The sequence below is a fragment of the Hesperophylax consimilis genome, chromosome 9 (genome assembly GCF_061612785.1).
Source record: "Hesperophylax consimilis isolate HC1 chromosome 9, BYU_Hcon_1.0, whole genome shotgun sequence".
NCBI classification, from domain to species: domain Eukaryota; kingdom Metazoa; phylum Arthropoda; class Insecta; order Trichoptera; family Limnephilidae; genus Hesperophylax; species Hesperophylax consimilis.
Genome location: NC_142844.1, coordinates 29,689,681 through 29,704,101, shown reverse-complemented (window position 1 = coordinate 29,704,101; position 14,421 = coordinate 29,689,681).

Genomic DNA, 14,421 nt, shown 5'->3' with positions numbered 1-14,421 from the left:
ATAACTATACGGTTAAAAATTTTGAAATGACGCCACGATGAAAACTTTCATAACTTTAGGGTATCCTATACAGTTCTATTATCCAAGAATTAAGCCCGATTTGAAACGGGCTAAGCGTCTGACGGTGCGAACATTAATTTACATTGAAAGTGTTTGAACAAGAGTGTATTATGCCATTCTTTCCACGGAATATATTATAACACACAAAAACCTTTCTAGTTAATACGCGCCGTGCATTGTACATGAACGTGTATGTTATTGAATATGGCAATAGGTCCATATAGTACGAGCTGATGCAGTGGAGTATTATATGGCATCTAGCGCATTCTTTGCGTGTTTGCTCGTTATTTCCGAGTGAGTTATTCGGGATTTATATTTATTTCATAGTCGGTTGACCTGTATAAACGATGATTACGACGAAGGAGACCGCATCGTCAATAATGATAATCAAGGATGTTAGAATGAGAATGGATAAGATAATCACCGTGCTTGTTAGAATGAAAATAGATGAGATAATCACCGTACTTGTTAGAATGAGAATGGATGAGATAATCACCGTGCTTGTCAGAATGAGAATGGATGAGATAATCAAGGTAGTTGTTAGAATGAGAATAGATGAGATAATCACCGTGCTTGTCAGAATGAGAATGGATGAGATAATCACCGTACTTGTTAGAATGAGAATAGATGAGATAATCACCGTGCTTGTCAGAATGAGAATGGATGAGATAATCACCGTACTTGTTAGAATGAGAATAGATGAGATAATCACCGTGCTTGTCAGAATGAGAATGGATGAGATAATCACCGTACTTGTTAGAATGAGAATGGATGAGATAATCACCGTACTTGTGTTATTCGGGATTTATATTTATTTCATAGTCGGTTGACCTGTATAAACGATGATTACGACGAAGGAGACCGCATCGTCAATAATGATAATCAAGGATGTTAGAATGAGAATGGATGAGATAATCACGGTGCTTGTCAGAATGAGAATAGATAAGATAATCACCGTACTTGTTAGAATGAGAATGGATGAGATAATCACCGTGCTTGTCAGAATGAGAATGGATGAGATAATCACCGTGCTTGTTGTTTTTTATGTAAATACCGCACAAGTTCCAACTGCTCCTAACCGTCTGGAGCCAGTGAAACTTTTGCATTTCCATTGGGATACGTTGTGATGCTGAAGGTTGTGAGGAAGAGAAGGAGATGGGTAAGAGGAAGGTGGGGAAGTGCCTCGATATCCAGATTAAGTCACAAAACACAGCGAAAGCCATTGCAAGCGATGTTGCAATTCATATTAATATTGAATATACTATGTAGGTACTAAGTACCTTTGAAGCTTTCATAAATTTGTCATAGAAGTTTCCTACAAAAATTTTGAGACGATGATAAACAACCTCTACAAAACTTATTTATTTATTTATTTAACAATCTTTTAGAAAAATTTGACTTCCTAGAAACTGGGCGTCTTGCATAGTGTATAGGGCCAGCAGATTCTTAAATAGTAACCAGTTGTTAACCCTATACAAATCTCAAGTAAGCTCAACAGTTGAATTTGGGGGCCACCTCTGGGCTTGAGCCCCATAATACTTTATAAAACTATTTGATTTTGCGCAAAGGATGGCAATCCGTCTGATTGACAATCTATTGTAAATACACCGATTGCCATATCTAAGACACAGATGCAATTTGAGCATGATAAGTCTGTTCTACAGGTATTTTAATGAAGCCCGCTCTAAGGAGTTAGCAACATTGATCCCCGGTGCGACGACAAGTTTGTGGAACGAGCTACCAGCATCTATCTTTTCTTCCTTTCATATAATCCGCGCCTCTTCAAGACCCGCATCAATAGATCCCTTCCTACAGCCCCTACCTTAACCCGTCTCACAGCGCTGCCCCACCGGGTGGTGACCTAGATCCCCTGCCTTTATACTGTACGTAAAGAGGTGCTCTTGTGAGGTGTCACATAAAAAAATAGAAAGTTCGTAATTAAAATTTCTTTGTCGCGTCATTTTAATTTATTATCTTAATTTTAATCAAAATAATCGACATATGAAACAAATGGTTTCTTCGTCAGGATAAACGCAGAGGTACAAACTTATGAAAATACAAACTTATTTTCCTAAATTCTTATTGACATACCCATTGATATTTAAACTAGTGTTTAGATTTTTATAATCAATCTAATGGTGTTCTTTCTGTAATTGCGTATCATAAAGTTTTTTTATAAAGTCTAAAATTACGCATTATTATTGAAAATTATCAAGTCTTATTTCTTGAAGAGATCTGATAAATTTGTAAATTAACGGGTTCTTTTTTTTTTTTTTTTTTTTTCTTTATTCATAAAAATATATTTGGATACAGGTTTTTTACATGCTTTTCGACTACCACACTAGACACATGTCCATATTATATAAATGTAATACATGATTCATTCAGTTGTAAAATAGGTATAGGTTAAATAGGTTTAACTAAAAATAAGAAAGAGATGAAAATAAAGATTAATTAATTATTTATTTCCAAAATAAATTTTAAACCGAATTGAAATGAAATAAAGAATAATAAAGCAAATGAACTTATATTTATATTTCCTTCCCTGAGCAAATAACCAGTTCTATACACTAATGGCATAAAGATTATCAGTTTTCGATGTCTTAATATCAATACTCAGTAAGTTCAACATTTCAGTTGACCATTTTTGAACTCTATCTTGCTGCTAAAAAATATAACCTTTACACAGAAAGAAAATTTCCTAAGACAAGCAAATTAGAGTGAGAGACAAGGCGTGGGTAACAATTACTGGTCGTAGGCAACCTTATTCTAGGAATCACTAGTCGTATTCATGAATCTAATCTGAATATTTACACCGCCGCTTTTTTTGCGTCGTAAAATACTGGGTGCAGCAAAACAGACTGTGCAGTTTTGAAGGGTCTCGTTGTGTCAGGAGGGTCGTGCCGTTTTCAGTCGTTACCATGATTTGGTCGATTGAAGGAAAATGTTTTTAAATATCAGTCTCCCAGGAGGAAGCACTCAAGGATTGAATTCGAAATTCGAAATCACCGCTGTGCCAATCGAAAATGTGTCAAAATGCAGCGGAAAACTTTACAAATCGCGTTCATCAATGTATTGCTGCTGGGAGCCATCATCTTCAAGACTTTCTATTTCAATCCCATTTCTGTAAGTTGGGACGTTTTTTTCAATAACCTTTCAAAACTGCACTGTCTGTTTTGCCACACCCTGTATTTACATAAGTATCGTTATAAATTCTGGTTAATAATGAAAAAAACAATTTGACAATCATTGTGATCGAATTATTACTTAGGTACTTATTATTTGTTCCCATTCTTTTCCGAAAAAAACTAATGCTGAGAATTAAGTAAAACATCAACCACGTAGTCAAGTTTGGCTTTTCAACAAAAACTTCATGTTTTGCTAGAGTATTTGGTTTAACCTTTTTACATTGATTTCATAATTGAATTATTGAACGAATCGGGCAAAATTAGTCATTTGCAATGGAGAATTTGTATAATATAACCATGTCCTGAAAAGACAGTACCTTACCATATTATTGAAATATTTCTTCTTTAACGTCGCAATATGAGACGAATCGAAAATTTGGAAAACATAGTATAGGTACTCCGATGTAGTATATTTATACGAACAAAATTGCAAAATAAGTTGGCTTTAAAACGTCTTTTGATATCAAATAGAGCTGATTTAAATGGTGAAATTATTTAACTATGGATGTTCAAAAGAATGTTTGTTGATGTCTGATAAAATCTAAAAAATCGATGAAAACTTATTTATTGTAAAAGCCCTAAGGGGGTTAAGTAAAGAGTAGAAAATTTACTTAACTATTGTGGTACCTACCTACCTCTGGGATGGGATGCCTATAAATAATAATAGTACTTGAATAATTTGTATCTAAAAAATCACCTGTATTTTCATCGTCTGTTTTTGAATATCTTTTTCTCATGTTATGTTTATGGTAGGTTTATGTTTATGATATGTTATGTTCATGTTATGTGCATGTTATGTTATGATATGTTTATGTTATGTTCATAGTATGTTTGTGTTATGTTTATCTTTATGTTTTATAATCACATTTGTTTACTCCCATATGCTGTGTTTGTTTATAAGATTGCCAATTTCATAATTCTGTTTTAAAAAAACGCTACTAATTTTAGAAAAATCTTTGGTTTAATAACGAAAAACGCCCACTTATATTGTACACAGGTTCCTATTTTTATAAATTTGTGATAATCTACTGTTACCAGCTCTGTACCGTTTATGTTAAGTATGTTATGTTTATGTTATGTTATGCTTATGTTATGTTATGTTTATGTTATGTTATGTTATATTTATGTTATGTTATGTTTATGTTATGATTGGTTTATTTATGTTACGTTATGTTATGTTGTTTTATCAATGTTGTTTTGTCAATCATGTCAATTTTATCCTGTAATTTGTTGTATTTATTAATAAGAAAAATGTTGTAATGTATGGCCAAGATCACTCTTAATGGGTGAAAGCCAATATAAATAATAAAAAAAATAAACATTCTCTTGTTAGCAGTGTTTTATGAGAAATTAATTCTCTTTGGGGAAAAATATTTCGTAAGACAGAATAGATATAGATACTGCCAGGTAAATATTATATTTTTAGTACTTACGTTGTACAGTACCTATTACCTAATACTTTTGTAACTCTTTTATGGGTACGCATTATTTTATTAAGTTTGATAAATATTTATTTAAATTTATGCAGCAGAATAATATTTCATTGATGGTACCGACAAATAAAACTAAAATAAAATTATTATACTTAACAACTCCTTAAATTTTCTAATGAAGTATAAGATGGTAATGAAGTATAATTTTAAATAAATATTTACCAAACATAATAAAATAATGCGTATCGGTACGCATTCTTTTATTAAGTTTGGTAAATATTTATTTGAAATTATGCAGCTGAATAACATATCATTGATGGTACCGACAAATAAAACTAAAATAAAATTATTGTACTTAAAAACTTCTTAAATTTTCCGCGCCACGATTGATTAAGTCCCAAAAAAAATCACTTTAACTTGTAAGACCTCTTCTTAAAATGTGATACATGGACACAATGCGCGATCAATGATCAATGGCTATAGAGGTCTGAAGCTCACAATGACGAGATAAGGTCTTTCCGCTAAATCAGTATCCCTGAAAGCTCCTGGCAACAAGGATCACGCGGTTAGCAATGGATGCTGTGAGCTTCAACGAGATTGTATCAATTGAATTCCATTAGAATACATGCATTCACGGTTGCCTAGGCATATTTCTCCAGATCAGGGGTAAGAAACGATGGTATAGGAGTCATGATATACAATATGTTAGTTGCACGTTGCACGTGAGCTTTTAGTTTTGCAGTAAAATTGAGGGTGAAAAAATGGATGGATATCAAATGTGTAAATGAATTAGATACTTATACAGCCCTATAATGATATTAAATTACAGTTGCAGTTAAAATCCATGTATTAGGTAACGCAGTATTTTATATTTAGTGAACAATAAAACCAATAAAGTCAAAAGGTGTGTAGGCTCTCAAATCAGTTTTTAAAAATTAAAATTACAAACAAATTTAAAAGCAATTAGAAAATTTCATCTTTTCCATGTTTCTGAAAATGTATGATGTGCACCCAAAACCTATGCAAAAAATATATTTTTTAAATAGTTTCCACAAACGAGCTTCCACTGTTTCCCGAGTTTCCACACAATTTTTATTATTTCAACAATAGAAAAATATGATCTCGTAATAGTTGAAAGCTCTATAGTATAAGATGGTAATGAAGTGTATGTTGGTAATTAAGTATAAGATGGTAATGAAAGATTAGATGTTAATGAAGTATAAGATGGTAATGAAGTATAAAATGGTAATGAAGTAGAAGATGGTAATGAAGTATAAGATGGTAATGAAGTATAAGATGGTAATGAAGTATAAAATGGTAATGAAGTAGAAGATTGTAATGAAGTATAAGATGGTATTAAAGTATAAGCTGGTAATGAAGTATAAGATGGTAATGAAGTAAGCTGGTAATGAAGTATAAGATGGTAATGAATTATGAGATAACAATGAAGTTTCGAGCTAAAAAGAATTGGGTTCACTAAGAAATTTCCAACCGGAATAGTTGTGTTTTCATGATGCTCATATCACGCTGGTTTTTGCTTATCTACCGTGTATTTCGTTATAATAATATATATAACTTGGATTTTAAACTAGATAATATTTTATCTATCACTCTTCATGAAGCGACAAAGATATTGAAGGATTTTTTAATAAACGTGATAAATCATCGCATATTAATTTTAATCGCGAATCTCGTTGCCTTTCCAAAAACAAATATTGTTTAATTTCTTCACAAAACAATTAGTTTTTTTGTTGATAAATTAGAGATATTAACCAATGTATTAATTAATAATAATGAAGGGTAAAATAGCAACGGTAAATCATGCAACATGTAATTTTTTAAATAAATATAGTGTCCTCTGCGTGCAAACTCTTATCTTCTCTAAGTTTACACTTTCTAATAAAAGTGTGTTATGTGAATTCACCTGTCAGATCAATCTGCCAAAGTTTTAAACAAAAAAATACACATTTCACTTAAAGAATTATTAATTCATTAAAGTTTTATTTTGAAAATTAAAAGTTCGTTGAACATGATTAATTTTACGCAGGAATACAATACTTCCAAATCACGCATACACCCATGGCCCGACAACCGAAAATATTAAGTTTAATATTTTCAATGTTTACGTACCACTGCCCTGGGTAATACGACACACTTGTTTGCATTGCGAACGATGCACCAACGTGCAATGTATGGCTACATCTTTAGTCCACTGCAGCAGCTATGCAAACTCCGCAGATGAAAGCATTCGTAACGCTAATACGCACTGTTTGCGGATGCTTGAGCGGCCGCCAACATTGCCGCTGAGTGTTTGCTAAGCCTTATCTTAGCGGACTGGAGGATGAAGGGATCCCCGGGGCTCAGGAGTTAAGCTAAGGAGCCACGGCTGGACTGTTTTGCATAATCGATGACTGAGCAAACAGGATATGGGCGTTGGGCCGTGTCGTGTTGTTTGTTGTAGGTTGTAGCATGTAGGTGATGCGTTCTACGGTGTAGGTAGGTACAGGACATCTGTTAACGACTAAAACAGAAATTATATTCAGAGCCTTAAAGCAAATTTTTTAATTCACCATAAACATGTATTACATTAAAACTAACTACACACAACATTCATTTTTCAGAAGGACGAACTCAAAATATAGGTAATTAGTTTATTTAATATTATATTTCTACTATATACTTTTATCTGCGTTTCTTTTTCTATCAACTCCACTTTATGTTGTCCTTTTTACTACTTATGTTTTACTGTATATAATATGAATTTTATACGAGAACTTAACTGGTTCAGGCAACCATATAATTTCAATAAAATATTTATAAACAATTTTTTCCCAAATAATATATATTTTTAATTCCTATTAAATAAATGAAGAAGTTTGGTAAATCTGTTTTCTTCTTTGATTGGGATTACTCAATTACATTGACACAGTTTTATAATTTCGCAACCCGTCTCATTGGACAATGTCTGTTCTGAGACGGGTAAGTTATTTATTATTATTGATGTTTGTCATAAATTAAAAAAAAACATTTACAAAAAAAGTCGTCGTTGTCTCTCAAGAAAATTTAAAAAGTTTTTTCTTTTTGGAAAAAAATTCGGAGCCAATGGGACTGCTAGTTTGATATTTTAATTCTCCATGGCTCACGCTGAAACGACAATTTTCATAACACTAAACTCGTTATAAGTAAGTGAATCATTTAACTTACGGTGAAAATCATGTTTATTGAAAATTTATGGAATAGCTACTAATATGGAAATAAATTAATAATCTTTCACTTAAAAAATCACTAAGGTAAATGAAACAAAAAGGCCGATTTAATCTTGACTTTCTTAAGTCTGATCTCCAGCGATCAAATGGTTTCAAAACATTGGACAAACAAGACGGGGCCACATTTTTTTTGTTGTTTTCCATTGATCAAGGAAAATAATAACATTGTGTCTTGCCTCAATGTTTTATGTTGGAAAAAAAATTGGTTCAATGTTTGTGGAGCCCCGCCTTTAGGAACATATATTTGGAACATAACATGTGGGTGGCCAATACAGGAACAATCGAATGATTTTTTAACGTTTTTTGTAGCCATAATATCTACAGTGGCTACGCTCCCAACTGAATAAATAAGTTTGTAAAGCTGCACTTATTTTAATTATCTCTGAGTATTAAGTATCAAAACTGTTCTTGCAGCATCACGAAAAGGAAAAATAAAATCTAATAAAAATGTGTGAAAATTAAATTTGCATAAAATGTATAAAGTAAAAGAGTTGTAAGGAAATGTAGCCGTGGTTAGTTGCATGTAACAAAATATTATCTATCTGAAAATAAAGCAAAGTAAACTAACCACAATAAGCAATTTAACAATGTCAACATCCCACCACGGCAACTCATCCGTGTAAACTGTCAAACGTATCGAATATCTCTGACATAGACATAGCTACCTGGTAGACTGTAGAGCTATAGAAAACTGTTTTGTTCAAGTACTGGTAGAGGTAGCTACTGACAAATAATATTCATTTACACTATTCAGGGGTTTAACAGAATGCACTAAAATATTTTAACAATCAAATTTTATATATTTGCGCTATACGAGATATTGTCAAAACTTCTATGTATAGATATTATAAAGGTTCAGTGACAAAACATAGCGTTGAAGAAAGGTGGAGAATAAAGAACCTAAACAAACTTAAAAAGGAGAAAAATTAGTAATGCTGATTTATATAAAATCTCTTCAAATTATTACTCATCGTGTTAAAAACGGGACTGCAAGCCGCTTCCTGATGAAATGTTGATGAATTCGTAATAATATCGGAACACGTGTCGGAAATGCAATATGATATTTAATCTATCAATTCATTCGTTAATGATCTACAACACCGTTTTAACAGGAATACGAACAATTCGAAGAGATTTTTTAATAAATTAGCATTTTTTTTATCAGGAAGTTTTCTCCGTGTAACCCAACCAAATCTTTTGTCATGTTTTGTTTTGTCACTGTTCTGTTTCATCAAGTTGAAATTTAAATATAAGTAGGTACCTACATGTGCATAAAATTCTAATTTTTCCTGACGGGTTTTGTTTTTGAGATTTTTAGTTATTTAAATTGTTTTTTGTGAAACAACTGAATAGTACAGACCGAACAAAAATACATATTTTTTATGAACAAATTGATATTTCGAATGAGCATTTTTATGGTGGAAATGACGTTCCAAGCTGAACTTAGTTCGGTTTACTTATAAATTCCAAACAGAAAAAACTGGGCAAATTTCATGATGCCAGAAAAAATATATTTCTTTTACGTACAATTGTTCCATTAGCAGAATACTTATTTTATTTTTAATCAATTGTTCTTATGTAATGATAGCATTACGTATCTACCAAAATTTGGATTAAAATCCTACACTTAAAATTTTTTTAAGAATCGAGCTAAATAAGCAATTTGAAAAATAACCACGAAATGGCACAATCTATTTATGAATAAAATTATTCCATTGTTAAAATGATAGATAATTGTTTATTTTATTCTTGCGCTAGTTGCACCGAATGCACCGTGGTGTGGCTTTATTGCACCAATTTGCGTTAATTAAATACCACAAAGATGTGCCTAATACTCTACGAAATGCATAGCAGACCAGCGAGCAAAAAACGCTAATAAGCTGAACAACAAAAAAAACGCTACACGTTTCTCATTCGAATAAAAAATATTGCGGTTTTTATGATCAGCTGTTAAAAACGTGGTTTTGCGGATCTCAAGTTAGAAACGCCTGCTATTTAAATGCATGGGAATATTTCCAACATCTGCTCTTAACCAATATCACATTATTTGATTTGTTTGCTCTGTGCTATTTGTCTTCCGTAGAGACAATGTTTCATCAAATAGACTTAATTGAATACAAATGGCTGAGGACACATTTTTAATAGAACCCATATTTTATAAAAAAATATATTTTGTTGCATAATATCACCACGCGAAAGCTTTGATCGGTACCGTTGCATTTTCTTTCGACAATGTGTGATTATAATTTGATTGTGTAATGTAATTTATATTATTTACGAAGTTTCATATAATTGTGTAGAGCAGCGGCTTCCAAGTTGTGGGTGAATTCTGAAAGTCTGAGAAGATATTAAATAAATTTGGTAATTATTATTAAAAAAATAATAATGTATTTATTATAAGTGTATGGTTTATAAATATTTCCCTTTTCGAGACAGACTAGTTAACAAATATTTTATTTTAACAATATGCATGTACATTTTTCGATAATGTTAATTTTGGTAATTTTTTTTTTGTAAGCTGGAAGAAAAAATATTTGACAGAATTAAATCAATAATCAGATTGGAGAATTTTTAATTAACATTTTGGTGAGTTGACTAATTATTGTACGACCTTTGTTGATGATCCAATGCCAATTTAGTGGAGATTTTGAATTGGGAAGGAAGTTTTAATTTTTTTTTAATTAACCAAGCTATTAACTAGGTTGAAAATTAAATTTTTTTTTTTTAAATCAATGCATATCTATTTGAATTCTGATTTTGTTTTCGTTGACGAATGAATGCAAATCTTGTTAGAGGAATTTAATCCGCTTCCCGAAACGACTCGTTATCGATGACAATGCATTATGTCAACTTTTGGTGCGATCACGTATATACACGCGGACATAAACGCATTTCTCTGAAATTGGATAACATTACAGCAGGTAATAAATAAATGTCTGTCCTGCCCAATCGGTGTGTGGCTTAGTTTTTAGCGCGGTTGTCTCCAGTCTCGGGGGAGGTAGGTTCAATTATCAGTCAAACAAAAAATAAATATATGGAATATAAATTCTAAAAAAATAGATGTATTCCGACTAATTTTATTACGACCCGCAAGGCCCCGTAGTAAGCGTTTAAAGATGGTTTGAAAGGGAGATATGTAAATACGAATGTCAGAGGGAGCGCGCTAATATTAAAAAACGATAATAATTATACTAAAATGGTGAAAATATTTAATAAAACACGACTTGTTTGAAATAAAGCAAAAATATCTCGAAGAATGCTTTAGTTGTATTTAAATATACACTGTGATATTTTTCATGCCTATTATAACATATTAAAAATTGAACTTTCTAGGTCAAATCGAGCCGTTCACTATGATCGTTATTTTAGTGTAACAGGCCCGCTCATTTCTAATAGACTTCCCTCAGCTCTTACTAATCTACAGAATTAGGCTGAATTTGAACGGGCTTTAAAAACAAAATTATTTTAAAAATCTTAGCATTCATAAATTTAAACTTCATTTCAATATTTTATAATATATATTCTAAAACTTCCGGTAATTGTTTGGTTTCGGTTGTCTCCGTATTACATCTTTTTAAAATATCTGCTCAGAAAATTCTCATTTCTAAGCACAAACTGCCTCCTGTTTTATATTATGTTTTAGTTTTAATATTCTTGCTTTGTCCTGTTCTGCTGTTATTTTTATTCTAAGTTTTGTCATTACTTTATATAAACAGTGTATTTAGTGTTATAATATTAGATCTGTATTGGGTAAGGCACACTGTAGGAATAGTTTTAAGAACCACTAATACTGAATTACCATTTTTAAGTTTGTTATACGAGTAGTTAAGCGCACTTGAAGTGAAATGACACTAAACTGTGCTACCTTTTCTTTTCTATCGGTCGAATTTAATATAGTTAACGTTTCAATATAAAAAAAAGTATAGATATTATCTTCAAAAATAACATACATTTTTTTTGTAACTGAAAAGCTTAAAGAGTTAACGAGAAACTTGTTATAAATAGGTAAAAAATGGATATGCGAGGGCTTAAGATAAGAAAATAAATTATAATAAATAAATATAATATTAAATATTTGTGTAAAATAATTTTTTTTAAAGTTTGGGAACGGTCGGAAAAGAGTTTCGCTTTCATAGAAAAGAAAAAAATAAGAGCCTTCAAAATACTATTTTATGAACACGAGTTCAGTCATCTTTGTCAATCGTTCAATCGAGCAAAATACGAGTACAAGTTGCTGGTAGCTGTTAAACAATTTGCAGTTTTTTTGGCAAACCTTGTGATGAAAGCCTTCTTCACTGTTCATTTTTTCACTTTGCCACTGACTCCAATTGAATCAGGTTCCTACCGCTATCGCTATTGCCGTTTCTGTCAATCACAGCGATAATACTACTGTTACTATGAATACTGCCATTCGTCGGGTAACATGGGCCAGGTGCGCATTTGTTAACGGATATAAAAACCAGCACAAAAAATGCATAAAGGTTAAAATTGATTTTACGACAAATAGAAAGCAATTAAAGAGTCTGTCTTTTTTCTAATCAATTACAGTAATACTTCAATTTACCTACCGATACATAGTATTATTAATTCATTTGAAGCAATTATTGTTTTTCAAGAAATGCAAAATAATTAGACCTATACAAATTAATGATTTGATATCCGCAAAACTGTTTTAAATTATTTTTGGACAGCTAATAGTATATTCGATTATATTGCGAATAATTCGATCGCTTTTTCACAAGGATATTAACAACTACCCATTGGAATAAAAACATCGTTAGGTACTAACCTAATAATGAAAGTTTTAATTTACCGTTACAAATAAATTAATCATCTTTAAACAATGAATGATTATTACCTAATTTACCTATAACCAACGATTGTTAAATAAATAAGTATGGTAATATTACTTTTACACCACTGTTTATTCAAATACCTAAGAGTAATTAATTATGTTCGATCCGACCAGTTTTTGATTTGATCCAACCAATGATGACGTTTAGACATTCACACGATGTTTAATGTTCTGTTTAATTTGTTGTTTATTGTTTAATAAATAAGTAACTAGCTGAACCCCGCCACGCGTTGCTGTGGCTCCTTCCAGAACTAACACTCACTCGACTCAACTCACCGACACACTCCGCCACTCAGTTTGTAACCTTATAGAACCTTTATGAACTTTATCCTTCCAGAAACGTTTAGAGCATTCGAGAACCTTCATGAACTTCATTCTAAAATTATCTGAAGCATTTGCGGTCTTCCGATAACAAAGCACATTTTCGTCACTCACTATCACCCACACCAATTTCTCTTACTTTCGATGTGACACCATGGGCTATCTACCACCATAACTACCGGTGAGTGGCAGTGGCTTGTCGTGAAGAAAATTAGGCGTATAATTAGGGTAAGGAAACACGGGTTTATTTTTATTATACTAGTATATTATATATTAGATTAGATGATTATCACTCGTACACGTAGAAAAATGAGTATGATTGATTTATTGATATCTTGTTAAAAACGTGATTGCAATCCATTTCCAAATAAAATATTAGTCTATTAAGAATACATCGGAACACGTATTGGTGTAGGTGTCTTTTTCATAATAAATATAAGAACGAAATGTTACAATATTAGAATTTTTATGAACACATGTTTCGACATCCTAATAACATTTACCGACAGTTTATTAGAAAACCTGTCAATTAATTCCTCAAAGGCCTGCAATCCCGTTTTCAACAGGAATACGAATAATTTGGCCAGATTTTCAATAAATTAGCAGTATTTTATATGAGTAAGTTTTCTCCGTGGATGTAAGTTTTGGGTAACATTTCTGTTTTACGTATTTAAATAAATAAAAAAATAAAAAATAAATGTGGGTACCTACGATCTCAATTTATTTTTCATTATGTGATAAAGAACAAATTATTAATAATAACTAATTGCCCACATCAAATAAATAAAACAATATATTTTAAAGAAAATATACGAAAGATTTTGTAAAAACGACGAAAAACATGTTTCTGAAAGTGTTATGTATAAAATCACATACCGAAATATGGACACAATGACATAGTCTTAAAAAAAGAATTTTTAAGAAAAGATATTTCTTCCAACCACAAGCTAATGCTTCTCTGGAAGAGTAGTATTAAAATTGTCATTTTAATTGTAAACCTTATTACTTAAATGTAATTTTTCCTTTATTAAATATAAAAAAAATATATATAAAGATATTTGTAAAATCTACGAAAAACATGTTACTGAAAGCATTACGTATAAAATGACATACTGAAATATGGAAAAAATGACATAGTCTTAAAATTATCTAAGTGCATAATTTGCATTACAAATTGTTTTGTTTTTATACATATCAGCGTCAAATTCATTAACCCCATTACCACGTGACGTACATTTTATCCTGGCTTCGGCCGAGAATATAAATGATTACACCTACAAAATGAAAATTACTGTACG